The 6,000-nt window shown below is 42.9% G+C and overlaps 1 long non-coding RNA gene across 1 annotated transcript in view; it reads left to right on the forward strand.

Moving 5' to 3' along the window:
- LOC101748935 overlaps positions 1 to 5,694 on the forward strand; it is a 42,285-nt gene extending 36,591 nt beyond the window's left edge. Inside the window, exons 4-7 of the long non-coding RNA XR_005859534.2 lie at positions 1,463 to 1,652; positions 2,291 to 2,502; positions 2,622 to 2,686; positions 3,038 to 5,694. This is a non-coding gene — a long non-coding RNA (uncharacterized LOC101748935). The remainder of the gene's footprint in view (positions 1 to 1,462; positions 1,653 to 2,290; positions 2,503 to 2,621; positions 2,687 to 3,037) is intronic.
- The last annotated feature ends 306 nt before the right edge of the window (positions 5,695 to 6,000 follow it).

Genomic DNA, 6,000 nt, shown 5'->3' on the forward strand with positions numbered 1-6,000 from the left:
CCCAGTGATTTTGGAATGTGAGCAGCATTTTGGACCTCCTTATGGATTTGAAAGTGATTTTTTTTTCTCTGAAACCATTGAACAGAGACAAATGTGCAGAGAAGTGGAAGAAAGAAAAAGTTCAGTCCCATTTTTAGGCTGTTAAAGGCAAATACAAACATTTCTGTGCAGAGCCCTCCCCTCCCACCTCATATTAAGACACAGCTACAATATTTTTTTAAAAACTGTGGACTGTGATTAGTGCTCTGGCAGAAGATTTTCATTTTATGCGTCCTGCAACTGTTTTTTTGTTTGTTTGTTTTGTTTTGTTTTGTTTTGTTTTGTTTGCTTTTTACAGAGAACACTGCTTCTATCTCTTCTGCTCAGGTAGTTGGGCAAACCTGCAGTCAGAGCTCTGCTCATCCTGACAAATAAAAAAGCTGGGAGGATGAACTCAAGTCTTCTGCATTGTACCCTGATACTGAGCTATTCTGAAATGATGCCATGCAAAACTTTTTTTCATTCTCCTATGTGAGAAAAGTATCATTCCAAGCCTTGAGAGCTGGCATAAAATAAAACAGCTGGTGGATGCTTTACTGGTGATGGGAACAGATGAGGATTTCAGTCTTGGTTCCTACATGCTCCTCCTTACTGCAGTATTTGACCTTCCTGCACATCTCCCTAAACTAGTATTGTAGATGCCTGTTTCACATGTGGGAATATGAATGGAAGAAAATCTGTTGCGGAGCTGGGATTTGATTCCTCTCCATGCAAGCACCTCATCCAGTGCAATACTCCCAGGATCTCTGTTCTGATGGCTGTGCATTTTCTGTATACAGACAAAATGGTTACTGATTCATCAGACATTTCCTTAGGTTGTCAATTATCTCTGCAAGTTTTGTGTGCAGTTTTTCCATTGATATGGATAGGAATAAGAATAAAAACTCAACTCAATTGTCTGAATCCAGAGCAAATTGTATGAAATATTCTCCTTGTCATTGCTGGCTTTTCTTTTTTTCTTTCTTTCTTTCTTTTTCTTTCTTTTTTGCTGGTTTTCTTTTTCTTTTTTTTTTTTTTAAATTCAGCTATTAGTTGGATTCCAAAAACAAAGGCTTTTGTTTTTAACTTTCTTTTTCTTCTTAGCGTGAAACAAAACAGCTTTGTAGTTACCACCAATAGCTCCTAAGACTTATGGAAAATTAGTGAGGTTATAAAACCTACAGAGTGTGTGTGTGGTTTGCTGTTACAGCTGCACTTTTAAGGAAAAGTAATATATGCACTTGTCCTCCTTATAAAAGCATCTATAAATTAGCACTCTTTGAAACATTCCTGATGCGTAGCATGATTTTTATATATTACAGCCAAAACGTGGCTCCTCCATTTGTAACACTTCAGTCCACTTAAACTGTCATGCTAAGATCCAAGGGGTCTCCATTCTGGTCCTTTCCTTGGCATTTTCTGACCATGTCTCTTTCTTTCACAGGGCTGAGGTATGGGATGGCTGTGAGTTGTGGAGGCCATGGGCCTGGGATTTTCTGTGTGTGGCAAGGGGACATATGAAGCTATCTTCCAGAGGAGTTGCTGCAGGACCTCATCCTGGCTCTCATCCACCCATGCCTCCACAGAGGTTGTGCCTGAGAAGACCCACAAGGCTATGTCTCCATGTAGCAACAGTGAGTGTGACATTACCGATTCTACTAAATCTTCGATTTTCTTGCTTTTTGTGTATTGACACCAGGACTACACAATTACAGCCCCTGGAGACACACGAGTGAAGTGAGTGAGGCAGAAATATTAGCATTGCTGTAGTCCTTCCCTGCCTTGTCCTCTGCCTTTATTAATCTGCATGTGTAAATTAAACTGAAATTAAACTCTTAATTTATCACCATGTTGTGGCAACAGCATGCAGGACCATAATGCTTTACAAACACGTAGCACTACATTAACATCAGAAACAGATTCTTCCCCTGAGAGAGAGGAAGATTTCAAAGAATGCAGAAAGATACCACAGGGCTGTAATCCCTCTTGCTGCACAGAAAACAACCGATTGTTGAAACCCTCAGAGGGGGAGGTGGGCCCCGGGATCTGCAAAACACATGTAGGCTATGGCTTTTCCACCACTGAGAATGAATATGGGAAGAAACAAGCTTAGGAGAAAAAAAAAAAAAAAGCCACCACAAAAACAAACATACAAACAAACAAACAAAAAAAACCAAAACAACAACAACAAAACCCAAAACAAAACAAAACAAAACAAACATGGTAAAAGGGAAAAGATACTGTATGGTAATAACTCAGTTTGACTGCCTAGAGAAGTGCACTGCTCTGAGGACCAGCCCTCTGGATGGAGACTGTCTCTGCTACAACAGGCTAAACCTCTGCCCACAGCCATGTGCTGTCTTCACCTGATGCCATCTGTGGTTGTAGGGCACTGAGCTGCCCCTCTTCCCTCTGTGGGATGCTAGCAGATAGCCTGAGATCCGCCAGGGCCATCTGTGTGGACGTCCTGTGATCCTGATTTAGGTAAGCACTTTAATACATCCTTAAGGGATTTTCTGAATTGGATATTGTGTGCTCCGCTGGCTCCCACCATGTCTCCTGGCTCCCTGAGCATTTGGCTTCAGCTCTGCTTTACCATTTAGGATGTTCCCGCTGTCCAAGGCTCGACCCCTCTCCTTCTCCACAGCACTCAGGAATGCCTCACAAGGTAGGTCATTTCGGGGTTATTTTGCGTGGGAGCTGTTCTCGTTCTGCCCATACCCAGCCCTGCAGTTAGGAGCACATTCTGTCCAGCCGAGAGCCCCACAGAGCATGGTCCTCAGTCCCACTGGTGTGTCTGGCAGCTGCCCCTCCTTGCTGCACAGACTGCAGAGATTTAAGTGATTTAAGACCCTACCTCTGAGGGCTTTGGTAGGAATAAGCTCCAGAGCTCGTAAGTCACTTCACTGTTAAATAAAGTTCCCTCCCTCAGACATCTAGGATCTCTTCAAAATGTTGTCCTCACTCCTGTATTCAACTTCAGATTACAAAACCCTCAAAAGTGTTTTGATTTCCACAGAGGCAAGTTTATTTACTCAGTCCTGCTATGCTCCATCAAACAGACCTCATCAGGAGAAGGTGGAGGGCCCCAGTCATCAGCCTGGAAGGAAATCCTGACTGCAGTAGCAATGCTATGCAGGGAAGTGCAAACCTGCCAAGCTTTACTTACCTTAGCCCAATGTGTGGTGAGGCATGCTGATAGATGAGTGGTACCAACATGTTTTGGAGACTGGCCAGGGGAAACTCATCACCTGGCAGGAGCAGGACATGCATGCCCCTGCCACCATGTGGTTCATGGGCCCCAAGCCCCTTGGAGTGACATGAGACTGGGAGCAAAGAAAGTGTGCAGAGCAGCCATGGGTGAAGTACATGCAGCTGGAGACATCTCTCAGGGGAAGAGGAACAGGGGAGAGCTGTGAGTGATGATTAACTGTAGCCATTAAACTCAGAAAACAGTGACATAACTTTGAGAGCGTGAGTGTACCATCTGAACTATCCTAGAAGAATGTCAAGTGCCGTGAAAATAACACCATATGTTCAGAGAGCCTGATCTGGAGGTTTCCAAACCGCAGAGCTGGATTTTGCTGGGATACTTTGCAGATGCAGCTCATAGGGTGCCAGACCCTGAGTCTGTCCTTTGCATCCCTTCTTGGGGCAGTCATGCCAAAGCCTCTCTGGAACCACGTGGACTGGCAGACAGGTGGATACCATCATGGAGCTATGTGTTTTCTGCAGAAGCCCACACAGCTTGTGAATCAGTAGCCATACTGTTGTGCTACTGTGCCACCACGCATCTGGATGGGATCCCATGACTTCCCCCAGCAGAACCTGGATTCAGGTTCTGGAGGAGCTGAGCCAGCAGGCTGACACTGCCCACTGGATTGCAAACCAAAAAAACACCCCAATACCCCTTTAAAAGTCGTATTTCAGGCCCCCATAAAGAAGCCTATAAGGAAGTCTGAATTAAAAGGATTGTTTTGTTTGGAGATTTCCCGACAGGACTGAGGCTGTATATGCAAGACAGACTCAAAACTTTGGCAGTTCTGTTACAATCAACTCAAAGTTTGATATTTTTGATCAAGTAGTGCTGGGGAGTAGATGTGTAGATTTGGGTGCCACAGCTGCACACCCAGTTGTGTGGTGCTGCCACTTGGAAGTGGGGGAGCAGAGGGAAAAGCATGCCTGCTGCCACTGTGAAAATTAATATTTCTGCAATTCACCTGCAAGAAACATACCTTGTCAAGTGCTGCATTTGAGAAGTAAGTATTTCTCCCTTTGAGGCTTTGAAAGAAAGGACTTCATTGAAAGGAAAGAAAAGAAATCCTGGTGATTCAGCTGAGCAGAGTGCAATGTACTCAGAGAAAATAAGAAAGGAATGAAAGTGTTAGCAGAGTCTTGGTTATGGCAGTAGAGGGGTATTAGCCAAGTCAAAATGGATTGTCAGACTAGGCTCTTGTTTGTGTAACCTCCCACATTCCTTGCACCGAGTCAACATCTAGCCACCTGGGACAGGAGAAGGGAATAACTTTTTTGTTTAGAAAAAATAAAATCATGTAAAAATCATTTAAATTTATGTTTCTCTTTTAACAGAAGAAGTGTTTAAAAGGAAAACATACCTTTTGGAGTGAAGCATTTGTTTTTGTTCTTTATAAGTACTTGTTTGAGTTCATGTTTGTTAAATGGCTTGTAGTTATTCAATCATGGAGATTTCCTTTGCTAACATAAAAATAGGTGTGATTGAAAAATTCATAGCAGGAAAACAAAACTGCCTTTCACCCACTTGGACTCGCTTGACTTGATGAGATATTTGTAAACCTTTATAAGCACATGTGACTTGTAAGCATATTTCTTTCAGAAAGGAATACAATTCAGACATAACTTTCTCAAGAAGACACATGAAGACTGAAGGAATAAATAATACCACAAATCATGAGTCCACCCAAGGCCAAGTTCCCAAGTGCTGGTGCTTCCTGACAATGGAAACTTGAAACACTTGAATAAGAAAGGCAGAACTGCTTGGCTAGCAAAGGTGGATTTTGAACAGCAAATGTAATTTCATTTTCTGACCTGCCTCCTCATGTATACAAATTCAGTATCGTACAGTTAAGACCCCTTGGCTTTGCTAGACAGCAGGCATGCCTTTAAAATGGTAGGAACCTCTTGTCAGTGTACTTTTTTGTGAAAATAATGGTATTGTGTTTTGTGCTGCACTGTCCTTGATCCCAGTCAAATGCCACGGGGAGAGGGATATTAGTTGGCTTGGGATGACTTTGAGTCAGGTCCTGCTTATGCCTTGTGCTATGGGGTGACATATCTGAAACTTCCATGGCTCTGTCCCCACTGCTCCATAAGGGAGCATAAAACACAGCACAGCTAGTTCACATGCAATTATGCTGATGAGTACAGAGGTAGGAGGAGGAAGGTGCAAATGCCAGGATGGAAAACTGACTTCAGCCCTCCAATGTCACCATGGCTTTCTGAGAGTCAGGGTTTACCATGGAGTCCTCTGCAGCACAGGTGGCAGAAATCTTCCACCGAAAAAGCATCTGTTGGTGTCTGCAAATAGCATCTTTACATGCCTGTTGATGTCATCCAATTACCCAGCAGAAGTTTTCCCTAGAAATCACTCTGCCATTGGAGCTGAGAAAGTTTGAACAATAAATCCTGTTGGTGAAATAGTCCTAACATTTTGTTTTGCTATCATGCATGTGGACAGATTTACTAACTTGCAGAATTCAGTACATCATAATCAGTTTCTGGGTCATTAAAGAGACTTGGCAAACTTTCACTGTACTTCATAATGTGGGTTTTTTGGGGGCGGGGTTGTTGTTGTTTCAAGTGAAACCAGAGAGAGCGCCTTGTATTTGTGTGTTTTGAAATATGATTTATTTCTTCTGTTTTCAGAAGTTATCTTTGTTTTTGCAACCCACATGGAAAAGAAGAGCCAGTGGAACTCCCTGATCATTAAAAAAAAACAAACAA

The sequence above is a fragment of the Gallus gallus genome, chromosome 4 (genome assembly GCF_016699485.2).
Source record: "Gallus gallus isolate bGalGal1 chromosome 4, bGalGal1.mat.broiler.GRCg7b, whole genome shotgun sequence".
In the NCBI taxonomy this organism is placed as follows: domain Eukaryota; kingdom Metazoa; phylum Chordata; class Aves; order Galliformes; family Phasianidae; genus Gallus; species Gallus gallus.